Below are 16,420 nucleotides of genomic sequence, written 5' to 3' on the forward strand. Positions count from 1 at the left end.
ACCTGAGCTTTGTAAGATCTTGTAACATCTGCCCCAGGCAGATAAACAGTGTTTAACAGGTTACAAGCGGAGTGGAGATAGGTAATGTTATACCTATACCCCCCGTGTCCCCCTCCTCCCCCGCCACCACCACCCACACATGTGTCTTTGACAAAGATGTGCAGCTCATGCAAGGTGCTGAGAACGATGAACCGCGTGTATCTACAAACGGTCGATGTAAAAGATGCATAACAAGGAATTTTCAATTAAAATAGCACATATTGCAAGGTGACCGTATTGTTGCCATGTCTGCGTTTTCTTGTTGCTGTTGCAAATGACCATGGCCAACTTCAGCAGGCTAATTTCTGCATATATGTCAGGTCAGGAATTTTGCCAGAATCAGTATATTTACACATATATTGTTGTATAGCGGTGGACACACGATTTCTGGCACGGGCTCGTCTTGAGAGTCTTTTTGTATCTTCATCTTCAGAACTTCAAGATCGGCGGAAACAATACAAAAAGAATGTTAGCACGTAGAACCAGTTAAGCCTGGAAGATGGCAGGTATTCCTCGTGTCTGGGGCTTCTTTAAGTTCAAAAGTGAGAGAGTGAATGTTGTTTAACGTCAGTAATGTAAGCGTTATCACAACGGCCTGTATATAATCGCGTCTGGACCTGGCAAACCCGTGGCTGAAAGCATGAGCACCGATACAAATGTAAAAATTTAAAAATGCAGCAAAGAAGGTTTGGGTGTTCCTGGGACAGTCAGGCTCATCATCAGCTCAGGGCCCTTGCCCCCTCTACACGCAGCCCAGACAGCGAATGGGACTTGTCAAACCCACCCAGGACTTTTCGATGAATGTGAAGACTCCGCCACACTGCATTACCCAGATTGTCAGAAGGGCTGTATTCCGGGTAGCAAACCCGGGTATTCCCCCATGTCAGTCAACAGATTGGAGGTACTAAACCTGAGGCACCGAGAACAATGAGGAGTCGGACAACATGATGGTACTTGGTATGCAAGCGTGACATTTCGAAAGCGAGGTCCGCATATTTGCCATGTTTTTCCTGAATCTTGTCAATCACATTAGTGTCAAAAGGGACAGAAAATTCAATGATATAAATGATTTCATTGGATTTATCAAAAAGGACAAGTTCAGGTTTGTTGGCCTGGATAGGCCTGAGACTGTTTCCATGACGCCCTCTATATATTCTGGGTCGTACCATGGATGGACCTCTGTGTCAAAACCACAAGCATGGCGAAGACGATAATAAAATGATCGAGCCACTCCATCATGTCGCTTTAGATACTGTGTTTGTGCCAAAGCTTGGCAACCACTGAAAATGTGTTGGAACGCCTCATTTAATTCATTGCATAATTAACTTGGACTTCATCCTAGCGAAGGACTCTGCGGGGTTGCTGACCCTCTCAACACACTACACATATACTCGATGCAGATGTCGTTCAGAAAGCCTGTCTGGGCCGATTTGATATCATGGCTCTTCGCTTGGTTGACACTCATGTCTGTAGCGTCCAGCAGTACAGAACCATCAACAAAATCAACATTGACATTGAGATTATTGCCCACACCCTTGGCTCGTTTCAGAAAACATATAGTTATAACACCAAGATGATTATTACTATTATTGTTGTTGTTGTTGTTGTTATTGTTATTGTTGTTATTATTATTGTTGTTGTTGTTGTCCATTCCACAAAACGCATGCGGTAAATACACATCGGGTTATCGGTAGTTCGAGACAAGCGGAGTTTCCAAAATTGGGACACTTGCACTGAAGAACAAAAAAAGTAATACTAAGTTAACAGCTACTGGAATTGTAACAGGCATTCCAAATTTTGCGAATATTGTATTTTATTTCTCGATTGAATAAAATATGTTTGATTAAAAGTAATGGTTGTACCATAATGTTATGTTAATGTTCGTCGAGTGAATGGAGTACGAGATATCGATGTTTGGTCCAACGTCTAACTGATGCTGACAATATGCTACAGTGTCATTTCGTAAAAAGAGAAACTAATAATTACTCCATTTATGTTTATTAGTGGAACTGACACTTTCTCAAACGCATGGTTTCCATTCTAGCTGACGTAAAGCTAAACCTTTTTCCTATTCCTCAAGGTAAAAATAGCGTCAAACCTCTTTAACATGTGGGCCCATCATTGTGTAATGTGCTAATGGAAAGCGGCTTTACCTCTGAGTGATATGTATTAAGCATGCGATAAGTAACTTGTATTGACACTTGTTTACTATCGATGACATATGTTGTTTCCTTGCTTAATCACGTATGTGTTACACAAGCCGTTAATGCAGAGATTATAAATAATATGTAATATAAATACTGAATACACTGTATGAACATAGCATACTTAATAACCAAGGAGAGAGTGAGAGAGACATGACAAATGTTTAATGTCTAACGTATGAATCATCCATTTCTTGAGAGTACTGGGCTGTTTCCGATGACTTTTGTATTTACTTGATATTTCCACCTAAGTCTGGCGTCTAAGACAAAAACCGATTCTCTGCTTCCAGAAACTTCTCAACGGAGAATCACAGCATTTCCTGTATCAAGGAACGTTTAGAACACTTCGCTTCGCGTACACACAAACACGATAACCTTCACGTTCTCGTTTAGTTTTTTACGACTTTTAAAACGGTGTTAAACACGTTCAAGACTCCTCATAAAAAGAGAATCTATTTCAAGAATACTGTGTATCTGTATCATTGGGATGTTCTGATTTATGTTTTCAATGACGTAACTTTGAGACGTTTCTTGACTGTTAAGTCATTTTCCCAATGTAGTGCATATTGAGAATACTCACATGTTCCCTGACCCACCGATTCTACGAATACCAGCTCCCCGGGAAATACCGTCATTGACAATTTTACCCCTTTGGATAACTAGTGTAATAAATACCGTAAGTGTATATTTGTATATACACAACTCAGTCTGCTATATCGTATATATACACGTTTACAATGTCAGTTATGCTATTGATATATGAGAGCAGATTATTCGTGCAACCCGATAAAGGCCCTTCACTTGGCCTTGGGGAATAACAAGTGTAAAAACAGGCCCTCAGAAACGAGGTGAGGGGAAATGGGGTTTAACGTCGCGTCCAAGATTATTGCACTTATAAAGCTTATAAAGCGCGCGCGCGCGCGCGTGTGTGTGTGTGTGTGTTAGGGGGAGAGGGAGGGGGGCTGCTTGAACTTGTCCGGACTGATGCCGTTTTTACAGTGATATCCCACTGAGATACCATGCCGCAGTTTCAGATGAAAACTCCACTCATGAACAGTATACCGACTCAGAGCCGACCAGTCCTTGTTTTAGCCCCTTCATGCCGAACGCCAGGCAGGGTAACAACAAGTACCATCTTTCAAAATCTTTTGGTATGACGCGGCCGGGGATCAAACCCCGGACCTTCCGCTCTACCACTAGACCACGGAGGCGGTCCTCTAGAAACGAATGAAACATGATGACGACATTTATCGAGAAACAAAATACATCAATATTCGCAAATTGCAATGAATATTCAACTTGTATCAATCTGTTTTTATATGAATATCATACCCGTGAAGATCCGGGATGGAGTAGGTCTTCAGCAACCCATGCTTGCCTTAAAAGGCGACTATGCATGTCGTAGGAGGCGACTAACGGGATCGGGTGGTCATGCTCTCTGACTTGGTTGAGGCATGTCATCGTATTAGAATTGCGTAGATCGATGCTCATGATGTCCATCACTGTCTGGTCCAGACTCGATTATTCACAGATTACCATCATTTAGCTGGGATATTGCAGAGTGCGGCGTTAAACAACTGTTATATCATATCAAAGTCCACTCTCATCTGTCATATTCTATCAAAGTCCACTCTTATCTGTCATATTCTATCAAAGTCAACTCTTATCTGTCATATTATATCAAAGTCAACTCTTATTTATGTGATGTTAAAACAAAGTTCAATCCAATCGTTTTCATCATGAATCAAAGTTCACTCATATCTCTGCCACAATGAATCAAACAAAGTTCACCCGTGTCTGTCATGTTGAATCAAAATAAAGTCCACTCGAATCTCTGCCACACTGAACCCAGCCCAGTCAAGACGCACATACTAAGGAATCACGGCAAATAAGTGTTGGCGAGACAGGAAGCCTGCAATGCCCAATCTGCAGCACCTGTCGTCAAAGTCACAACATATCTGGCAACTGCGAATTCTAGGATCGTCCAAGACGCCGGTCTCGCCTCATCCTAGTAACTTGAACATTTCATTCAGTTCAGAGATTCTGTTTAATTACAATAACCCGATTACTATACGATAATGCGCCTAGCGCTAGTGGATGTATCTAGGTTTACAGGAGGTAAATCAATGCGGTTTATTTCATTACTGGTTGAGCATCATCAACTCGATGAATGTGAGTGCAAGGATATTGCACGTGTACTACAACTTGGAATTGTCTTTTAGATCAAAGTACTGATTTACATGTAACTATATATATATAGTTATAATTAAATAAGTGGAGTAAGATTGAACACAGTTTTAATTGGCTAGCGCTTTCAACTCGTACCACGTACGAGTCTCATCATATCGAGGCCATAACTGAATATCGGACATGAATATATATATGTGTGTGTGTGTGTGTGTGTGTGTGTGTGTGTGTGTGTGTGTGTGTGCGTGTGCGTGTGTGTGTGCGTGTGTGTGGTGTTTCTATTTTCACAGATTTACACTTATTAGTTGTTTAATGACCGAGACGATCCGCCGTCAAGTAATTCCGATTTATTACAGCCTGGAAGAATAACTCATGTATTGGATAGATCGTGAAGCACCCCATTCAAACGATGCAATGATAGGCAACATGCTGCCTACATATAGTCTGGCACTCTCAGTCACTTAACATATGCTAGGATTGACTTCAATCAGCAAATAAACCGACACTCTTTACCTCACACTTTACATATGCAAGGATTGGCTTTAGTCTGTAAACAAAACGACGCTCTCTTTTACCTGACATAGTACATATGCAAGGATTGACTTCAGTCAGTAAATTTATATAACACGATACTCTTTCACCTGACATATTACATATGCTGGGATTGACTTCAGTCAGTAGTGAGTGAGTTGGGTTTTACGCCGCTTTTATCAGTATTCCAGTTATATCGCGGCGTGTCAGCTCAATGTGGGAGGAAAGCCCGAAGTGATGCAGGTCATAGACGTTTACCACTTTGGTGAAACCCACGAGCACGGGTATGGTGCTGACAAACCTAGAAACATAATCGGGGCGAACCGGGATTCGAACCCACAATCATAGGTTTCTGGCGTGTCCAAGGGAGGCAACTCTGCACAGCGAATCGCGGCGCCTTAGACGACTGGGCCACCCGTGCCCCCCCCCCCCCCCCCCCCCTCCTTCAGTCAGTAAATAACACGACGCTCTTTCACCTGACATATTTTATATGCTAGGATTGACTTCAGTCAGTAAATAACACGACGCTCTTTCACCTGACATATTACATATGCAAGGATTGACCTCAATCTCCAAATAACCCGACGCTTTCTTTCACCTGACATATTTCATATGCTAGGATTGACTTCTGTCAGTAAATAACACGACGCTCTTTCACCTGACATATTTTATATGCTAGGATTGACTTCTGTCAGTAAATAACACGACACTCTTTCACCTGACATGTTACATAAGCTAGGATTTACTTTAGTCAGTAGATAACCCGACACTTATCGAGATGGAGGTGGGGTTTTCGCTGTACATATCCCCGTCTGTCACAACAAGGAACTTCAGCAGATTCAACCTGGTGAACCCCCGGTGTACAGTTACTTCAGCACATTCCGGGGCACGCTGACCCAGGGTCAAGGGGCTAGCACAGTGACCAGGCTCCACGTGTACAAGGCCCGATTAGAACCTTCAGTTTTCCGCAATAACGTTGAATTTGCTGACTAAGGCTTGTGTTCCGCTACAATATTTAGGTCCGTGGTTCCGCTGACGGTCTGAATTATCCATACATATATAAATATAATAAATACGACATAGTTTTCATACACTATGATATGCACTGCATGATCAGTTTTAAGATATGGATCAATAGAGAGAAATTACCGCCCCTTGCTATGTGATGATGTAGGCTGTCTGCCACTTGCTCGTGTACCCGTGACTGGAGCAGCGATAGGTGCATGTTGAATGTACAGTTATATGTATAGCGGAATGGGAAACACATGCGAGTCCCGCACACGGCTGCTGGTGTGAGGAAGCAGGCATCTTGCATATGCATCTGTTCTGGAACTGATGCTAGATACATTCCTATCTGCAGATTCACCTTGGGGTATTTACAAATGATTTCATCGGCTTATTGGACCATGAAGAATCAAAACGTCAGTGGGGTTATACGTGGGTTTCTAGCAATATTCCAACATAGTCCAACTCTTTTCTTCAAAGAGAGAATCTTATGATGGATTGTATGTACTCTTTTTCAAAAATGATTTCAAGAATGTTTGTCGTTCTACTTTAAAGGCTTTGACCTTCAAGGGACCGGAGCTACAGATTTGACAGGGTACGCTCACCCTCTACGAGGAAACCCGTTGTCCTTGACATTGTGCTTGTGTCATGGATGTTTCCTCATTTCCACATCTATGTAAACTTTGGGAGTAAGACATTTCGGCAAGGAGTAGTCATCCCATGGGCACCAATTGCGCCACGCTTCTTTATGCATATGAATCAGAATTTCTGCTCGGATTGGCAAAGTCAAACGAAGGTAATTTGGCCAAGCAGTTAAATTTTAGCTTCAGGTATATCGATGATCTGATATTGTTCAATAACCATCAAATAGCAAATGTCCTTCCACTTATTTACCCACCTGAACCAGAAATAAATTAGACCAGTGAGACCGCCTCGTCTGCTTCCTATTTAAATCCGTAAAGATTTAGAGCGTCGAAGCAACAGGACTCTATCACAACGGGGATGACTTCAACTTTCCAACAGTCGACTTACCCTTATGTCGAGCAATATTCATACAGCTCCAGCACGAGGTGTCTACATTTCACAACTTTTGAGGTACAACCGAGCATGTACAACTCTTGCTCAGGAATTGTTTGATCACGATTACAACCTTCAAGACCTCTGTAAAATGTTTTATGGTAGACATTCCCAAATTTGACGCATCAGTGACAAAACTTATGGCCGATGCAATTCCTTATTCTGGTCTGTACCACATGTTCTCGTGTTGTTTTCGGGTGAACAGTTGATAGATTTCTTATGAATATGGAAATATTGTCGCTATTATTCAAGGATACGAGTATGAACACCAAAACGATCAAAACCTGCCATGACCTACAACATTGGTTATCATTAAGCGAAGTTCAGTTTAGTGTTGTCATCGGCTTATTACCACAACGAGGCTAACTTAATGGTGCTGTCTTTAGTGTTACAATGCTACAAAGGCAATGTCATTTAAAAATTGTAACTATGCAAACCTTTTTTAGTTTCTGGTCTTCCTTTCACACTTTGTTTAATAACCAATCTGTAATACCCACTGATACAGTCACATTGACTTTATATGAGTTTATATGTATGAATAGCTGCACATTACTTGAATGCCATGTACCACAATATATATATATATATATATATATATATATATATATATATATATATATATTGTAACTGCTGAGATGAATAAAAGGGGAAAGAGTCTTCCAGCCTTTGGATATCGCTCGATAGCGACCTTTACCGTCACTCCATTTGGACTAAGACCTTTGGGTGAGTGATGGAGGTAAGTCAAGGACACAACTAGATAGGTTCACCCTTACATGCGCAGTACTGTTTATTTCTGGAACAGTGGTCCCATTTATTCAGGAAGTTGTCCTAAATTCGAGCAATATGACAACATGACAATGAAAGCAGCAGATTTAAAGTCGACTTTACAGCGTCAGTGAGTCAATTGAACCATCGCTTTCACCACTGTGAGTCACAATCCGCGTGTTTGTGCACACTTACCTTGCATTCATGTACTCAGAAAGACGGGACATCATTTATGCATTGTTTATTTAAAGAGACCAACTATCACTGTTGAAGGGTCCACTTGAAATGTCAAACTTTGGTAATCCATTAAAGTATTGGTGTGAACATTATTAGACATGTTCAAATGATTGACAGATCGTTTCTTTTCTTAATATGCTTGAAAGGTTGTGGCTTTTTGCCATAATAAACTGCATATAAAAAAGGACGATTTATTAAACTTTTAGAGAATATTTAACAATGACCCTCCATGATCCAAGATGATTGTTTTATCATATGTTTGTAAAAACTTGGGTCAAAGACTTGTTCATGTTCAAATATTTTTAAACGCTTACCGAAAATCGGCCTTTATGACACGTTATAGCTTTTCAACATACATTTAGAGTTGTTATAAGTCCCAAATAGTCAAGAATTAAAGTAAACAAAGTCAATTTTCTTCCACGTGAACATGTCTGATAACTTTAATAACGATTTCTAAACGTTTTGCCCATTCTTAAATTATGCAGATCCTGTGTGCCAAACCGGGCCCTTATAATACCTTGTCCTTTACAACTCAGTCATTATGATTGGTATACACACAAAAACTCTGGAGAATCCGACTTCACATATACCAGTTAACTGCTGAACCGCACTTAGCTGTAGATATCTGTGCCCCTTAACCGTGCCAGGATCCGCTGTTCCTGATTATGACCCTTGGTCTATCAGCACTTTTTAAACCCGACCCACTTTCATCCTCTCGCCATATAATTCCCATGTAGTGACGCTGTAGACATAATGACTGCCACATGTTGATTCTTATAGGTATTAGTATTGCTATAGCGACACCAACACGGCGTTCGGGAGACGAGGGTTCTCGTTGATAGACGATACCATTCAGTAACCTACCTTCACACGAATGTTTATGTTAAGTCCTGTTATCATACATCTCAAACATTTCGTATAGGTGTTGATTTTACATTTTTACATTTTACATTACATACGTGATTTTGTTTGTTATTGTTTCACGCCGCACACAGCAACATTCCTACTATATGACTGCGTTCTGTAAATAAACGAGTGTGGACCAGACAATCCAGTGATTGACATCATGAGCATCGATCTACGCAAATAGGATACGATGACATGCATCAACCAAGTCAGCGGGCATGACCACCCGATCCCGTTAGTCGCCCCTTAGGACAAGAATCGTCGCCTTTTACGGAAAGCATGGGTTGCTGAAGTGAGTGAGTGAGTGAGTTTGGTTTAACGCCGCTTATAACATTATTCCAGTTATATCACGGCGTGTCAGCTGAATGTGGGAGGAAACCCCGAAGTGATGCAGGTCTCAGACGTTTACCTGAAGACCTATTCTAAACCGGACTTTCACGGGCAACTAGCGAGTGATTGCGGCAACGATGTTTAACGTGCAGTCCGCAATATCACGTTTGTATCATTGCGATGAGTAAATATTCCAGTCTGGGCCATGAAAAACAGTGGGTGAAAGCATCAACACCATCGGGATACAGTGACACACACGTACCACATTGTAACCACCTGATCGTTGGTTTAGTTGGTTTGTTGTTTTCACCGCACTTAGCAAAATTCCAGCTATATGACGGTGGTCTGTAAATAATCGAGTCTTGACCAGACAATCCAGTGATTGATATCATGAGCATCGATCCACGCAATAGGGATCGATGACATGTTTCAACCAAGTCAGCGAGCCTGACCACCCGATCCCGTTAGGCGCCTCTTACGACAAGCATAGTCGCCTTATTACGGCAAGCATGTGTTGCTGAAGACCAATTCTACCCCGGATCATCACGGGTCCCAACTGATCGTAAATAGTCGGCTTTTAGGACAAGGGCATGGTACCGAAGACTGCTCTGGAATCTTCAAGGTGTGAGCAGCCTTCACACACCACTGGGTTATTTTATGAATATCACGAGGACCTCGCGGAAAAAATTGATGCGTTTCAAACTCGACCTTCGCTAGCATGACAAATGTTGCTGCAACACTGCAGTAAAAGTCAATACTACCGTTACCAATGACAAATTATATAGATGTTTGTGTTGTTTAATGAAAGGCGAAAAACAATTGTCCTCGCGAAGATGGCCTTGGGTAATGCACCGAATACAATGTATGTGTACGTGCACACTAAAGCATTTGCGATGAAGCCAAGCCATTTGTTTGTTCCGCGACCATGAACCCATCTTTGTCAGTCTTGTCAACAACCGAGCCGTGAGACATTTGGGAACCTTGAAACATCTGTCTGTAAGAATGGTAACTTAATACCGCAAGCATATTGTATAACGGTACCGAGACATCCTCGTCCACAGCAATGCTATACCACACTTTGCTGCTACGCCTGGCACTGTCACTACCTTCTAGTGGCCATGGCAACATATCCTTGGTACCTATTTCTAGTTTGTGCGGGTGAGGTTATCTCAAACCCACCAAAAATATCGGAACCTTTCCAAAATCACATAATCAGTATCGAAACATACACACTGATCTAAAAGAAATGTTTAAGAGGTATTAACTCACCTGCGACGAAAGACCACGTGTTGCTATCCGGAGGGTGAGAAGACAATGTCTCAAGCTCACTAATCCCTGCAGGGGGGTCGGGAATACACTGTGGGGGAGGGGTCAGAGACACATGGCAGCATAGCAACTGACTGTCAGTAGCAATCAGCTCCAGCAATGCGTGGCATCGGGTCTTATAGTGTTACCCTGAGCGGCTAAGTTGTAGTGGCGTCCGAAAGATACGAACACTGTACACGCAGATCTCCGTGCTATCTGAATCTGAGAAAAGATGGATACATGGGTAGATTGGAATTTCAGTCTTCTCGAGGGTGCTAAACAGGAATAAACAGGCTAGAATAATATCTGCAGTCGATGATGACGTAAGTTGCCCTGCCTCCGTGGGTAGTTTTTTGTCTTGGTACTGATTAAGCCGTGTTGGTAAGTTTATTTACATGGTTGGTACTTTTGAAAACACTCTAGGGAGCAGCTTGGTAGATAAATGTATGGATTTACTGGATAAACACCGCATGTTTACAGGGGAATTAAACAGATGCCATAACACGCCACTTAACGAAGTGGAAGTGATGACACCAGGTGTTAGAGAAATGTGCGCGTGGACTCGTGTGAGATGGTCAAGTTCGTCTATTCATCCATGTCCATTGTGCGTGAAGGTCAAACTCGTCCCTGGCCATTGTGTGAAGGTCAAAGTCGTCTCTGGTCATTGTGTGTGAAGGTCAAACTCGTCTCTGGCCATTGTATGTGAAGGTTAAAGTCGTCTCTGGTCATTGTATGTGAAGGTCAAACTCGTCTCTGGCCATTGTATGTGAAAGTCAAAGTCGTCTCTGGCCATTGTTTGTGAAGGTCAAACTCGTCACTGGCCATTGTGTGAAGGTCAAAGTCGTCTCTGGTCATTGTGTGTGAAGGTCAAAGTCGTCCCTGGCCATTGTGTGAAGGTCAAAGTCGTCCCTGGCCATTGTGTGAAGGTCAAAGTCGTCTCTGGTCATTGGGTGAAGGTCAAAGTCGTCTCTGGCCATTGTTTGTGAAGGTCAAACTCGTCCCTGGCCATTGTGTGAAGGTCAAAGTCGTCTCTGGTCATTGTTTGTGAAGGTAGAACTTGTCCCTGGCCATTATGTGAAGGGCAAAGTCGTCTCTGGTCATTGTGTGTGAAGGTCAAAGTCGTCCCTGGCCATTGTGTGAAGGTCAAAGTCGTCCCTGGCCATTGTGTGAAGGTCAAAGTCGTCTCTGGCCATTGGGTGAAGGTCAAAGTCGTCTCTGGCCATTGTTTGTGAAGGTCAAACTCGTCCCTGGCCATTGTGTGAAGGTCAAAGTCGTCTCTGGTCATTGTTTGTGAAGGTCAAAGTCGTCCCTGGCCATTGTGTGAAGGGCAAAGTCGTCTCTGGTCATTGTGTGTGGAAGTCAAAGTCGTCTCTGGCCATTGTATGTGAAGGTCAAACTCGTCTCTGACCATTGTTTGTGGAGGTCAAACTCGTCTCAGGCCATTGCATGTGAAGGTCAAAGTCGTCTCTGGCCATTGCATGTAAAGGTCAAACTCGTCTCTGGCCATTGTTTGTGGAGGTCAAAGTCGTCTCTGGACATTGTATGTGAAGGTCATACTAGTCTCTGGCCATCGTGCCCGACCAACTCTGGTTATGGTTTTTGTGACATAATTCGTAATAGAATGTATGAATTTTTTCACTGAAAGATTGGCACCAGTTTCTGACGTGTTGAGTGTCGTACATAGCTATTTCAAGGAATAGTTTTTATACTGGCTCGATTACTCAACAGAAGTATAAAGAAAATGCTCAGACTACAATCACAACAGATTGAGAATTCAGCACACGGCTTCATTTTCACATTAATTCCAGCATTCTCTGTTCTACTTCGTACATATGTTCTACTTCGTACATATGTACTGATCAACATTAACTCATAACCACCTCTCCATTTTATGGTTATTATAAAAAAAGATCATTCGACCTAGGAATACCTCATTTTACTTGAATGAATTTATTGCAGAGCAAGATATAAATGTAGAGTTTCTTAACGTATTATACTTGACTTTCGCAAATGAACTTACTGATGACCATGGTCAGTAACATGAAATTTCAGTCTTGACGGCGTTAGTGTTTGTAGAAGTTTTACAGTAAGGTATAAGTGCTATTTTTGTGAATTTTGTAGCATTATTTCATCGATGGCCTTTTATCAAACTAAAATAAGAAATACAATGCAATAAGTGAGTCAGTGAGTTGGGCTTTAAACGCCGCTTTTAACATTATTCCAGTTATATCACAGCGTGTCAGCTTAATGTGGGAGAAAAGCCCGAAGTGATGCAGGTCATAGACGTTTACCTGAAGACCTATTCTAAACCGGACTTTCACGGGTATCTAGTGAGTGAGTGCGGCAACGTTGTTAAACGCGCAGTCTGCAATATCATGTTTATATTATTGCGGTGTTAGATCTCAGACGTTTACCACTTCGGTGAAACCCACGAGCACGGGTATGGTGCTGACAAACCTCGAAACATGATCAGGGCGAACCGGGACTCGAACCCACAATCATGGGTTTCTGGTGCAATGGAATGGAAGGGTTGCTCAATACGATCTATTGAATTCTATTCTATTGTAAAGAAATTCACAAAAATAATTACACGAAACGGATTGTTCTCCTACATGTTTCAGCTTTATCTTCCCAACTCAACCTTTTCATTCTGGTTATTTCTTTTCACAAACGACAAATGCATTGCTTTGTGTTTTAGCTGCGATGGTAGATCCACGGTTGCCTGTCAAAGGGAGGTAACTATGTAATACATTGCTGCCTTTCGGGTCCACTCGGCTTATCCCTTACCTTCGCGATACCCAAAGGAGCAAAGACGTACTGATATTGCATATCACTGTTACGCCGTTCCTACCCCTTTAAGTTCGTATAACATGGCAGCTGATTCTAAGAAAATTTGGGTTGGTTTTTTTATGTTTAAATTACAGACATCGATATCGGTATATGGTCTTAGGTTAAAGGAAATTAGATACGCAATTTGATATCGAATAACATTATGAGGGACACATCTGCCGCTAGATGGCGTTGTGTAATAGGTCACGTGAACTAATGCCACTAGTGGATGGGTTTCCGGAGTTCCTCCGATGCTGTTCGAGATATCGTATGGGGGATGCGGTGCGCCTGGCTGGGGTTACAATATCGCCCCCATCGTTACTCGTTCTACATCCGCTTTTCTCTATGTCCAAAACCGGGGATCGTCCCATAAAATGTCTGCCAATGTATGCTTGAGAATTTACAGCTTACTTCTACCAGAGACCATATAATAGAGGGACGGCCCTCTAGCCTATGCGCGAAACCATCAGTGCTACGGCTTGTACCGCGCAGCCTGTCCGGAAGCGAGCAGAAACGCGTTCACTGCAGTCATCGTTGTTGCCTTTGTTTCCCATGCAAAAGATATATTTCACAATACATAATTACACTCATGTATTTCTTAACATTGTTAACATTACAACTGAGATTTGTTGGTGCCCTAAAGCATGTCGTTGTCACTGTATTTGATGACTGTGATCACGCTTTGTCTTTGTCCGAGAGAACAAAATGGCGCACATGTAAAATCGGCAAAAGTGCAGATTTTGATTTTCAATAACGGCCTCTAATTCGCAATGAAAGTCCTTGGTTACGTAGGTGTATAAAAAGGAGATATGTTAAAAATTGGCTTAGTGCTATTAACAAATTTAGGGCGGATCCGAAATTTCAGATTTTGACTCCAGAAATGGGACTAAATCTGAATTAATCCGAAATAATTACATCACAACTCCTAATTTTCGCATGCTTTCAGACGAATGTGTTCCTATTATCGGTCCTGAATTTAATAGTTTTACATTCATCACGATTTCCCCTATGGCTTGGTACCAACGTTATTTAGGTACGATCGGTAGTTTTTTTGGTATGATTTTTGGCGCAAGGCCATATTTTACGTCACATATTTTAAGTTAAATTACCATATAGCAGACGACATAACATGCATTTTGTCTGTGATTATCATCCGCATATATCCTTTGAAACATTCTACAAAGTGACTTATATTGTATGATATTAGAATTGTTTTTGTAAAACGCGTATTTTTTTTTACCATTGCTTCGCCATTTCTTCGTAAGTTTAACTTTGTTTCAGTTAGGCCTTATCACATATCGCGCATATACTACATACTACAATACTACATATTTGTTATCTTCTGTAGATTTTGTCTGTATAAATCATGACTACATTTAATCAATTATTTATTTTATGCCGTGTAAATATTGATTATGAGCAAAATGATATTGGCCTAAACCCAATCATAATAATGTAAATATGATGAAGGTACTACTTACTTTGTGTATTTACACAACAATGAAAACATCATACAAAAATAAAAATCCGTTACATGAAATATTTGTATAATAAAATTATCATTTGCTTTGTAAATGCCAAGAAAGAAGAAGGATTATATCGGCAGTCGTCGGGAGAGAAGTTCCAGACAACAAGGTCGAAGGTGTCATTCAGTAAAATATATAGATGGTCTATTGTCCTTTTCTGTGAAAAATACATTTACATATTTGTCAGAGTTTGTGATGTTTTGTTTTGTTTTAATAGTAATACATGTGTAGTTGCATGCTTTGTTCCAGGTTAGAGTTTAAAGTTTGTTTTTCATTGATCAGATATAGAAAACTATGATGAAAGAATTTTGAAAACAACAAACGTTACTACAGTTTACGATATACTAATATATATCTGGTACCATGCTCGTTGAAGCTATATTGTTATACCTGAAATACCTAATTATTTGTATGCTGAAATATCAATCTAATCGGGTAATATCGGAATATTTGGACTTTAACAGTAGCCTCCCTTTGAAAAAAAAACTTACCTCGCTCCGGCAAACCCCTTTATCACTGCTAGCCCCAAACTGGCATTAACCAATAACGTTTGATTCTTTCGAAGCCCATTGTCGGACACATCGAAAATTCATTTAACAACGCTCGTAGTTTAATGTGTATTTCTAATTCATTGGAACTATTAGCATTATAAAATAGTAGCGAATTTACATGAAATAAAACATTAATATGGCGTCATTTTTTTTCTAGCTAATAGTAAAGCATTTACACCAGTCGGTGATCATGCATTTTTGCAAGTAAATCTAGTCTGGACTTATTATAAGATATGAAGTTAATATGGAGATATATTTTGTGAACATCGGGAATATGGTGATATGTTACAAGTGTCTTCCTTGCTTCTGGATGAGTTTTATTTACACTTCCTGAGTTCCTGTGCAGTTTAGCGGATCGTAGTTTTCTGTGGCGTTCGTAGTAGATTTGGTATATTTGTTTATTTATAATAGTTAACAATTGCAGCATAAAATGAGATATATTAACTGATTTTTAAAACAAACAATGCGTTATAAAATACTTTTGATATCGGAACGGCTTTTTCTTCAAACGCCCTCGAAAACTTACGCTTGTGGACAGACGTCATATTTTCATTTCCTATCTTTTTCTTTGAGTGAATCTTTTTGGGAGGTATTTACCAACGGCTTGGTAGCGGTAACATCACTGTCATTCTATTTAGACCAGGAAAATCTTTGTGATCCGCTAAGAGACGTCCTTTTATTGGATTGTCGCTGGTCGTAGTCGGAGAAATCTCGGCTAAGGGAATTAACTCTAGCCCCGGATATTATATAATATTGTTTACGTGGTTACCAGAATGGTCAGTCGTGAATGTCTGCGCATCTATTGCGCATCTGCAGCGGTACAGAGAGGTTAACAGCAGGGTGTCGGGGTGTATCAGTTACATGCCAGACCGTAGCGCTGATGGTTTATGATAAACTGTTGGGGAGGGCCGTCCCTCTATTATATGGT

Source organism: Haliotis rufescens, unplaced genomic scaffold, assembly GCF_023055435.1.
Source record: "Haliotis rufescens isolate VD_foot unplaced genomic scaffold, xgHalRufe1.0.p SCAF_40, whole genome shotgun sequence".
NCBI classification, from domain to species: domain Eukaryota; kingdom Metazoa; phylum Mollusca; class Gastropoda; order Lepetellida; family Haliotidae; genus Haliotis; species Haliotis rufescens.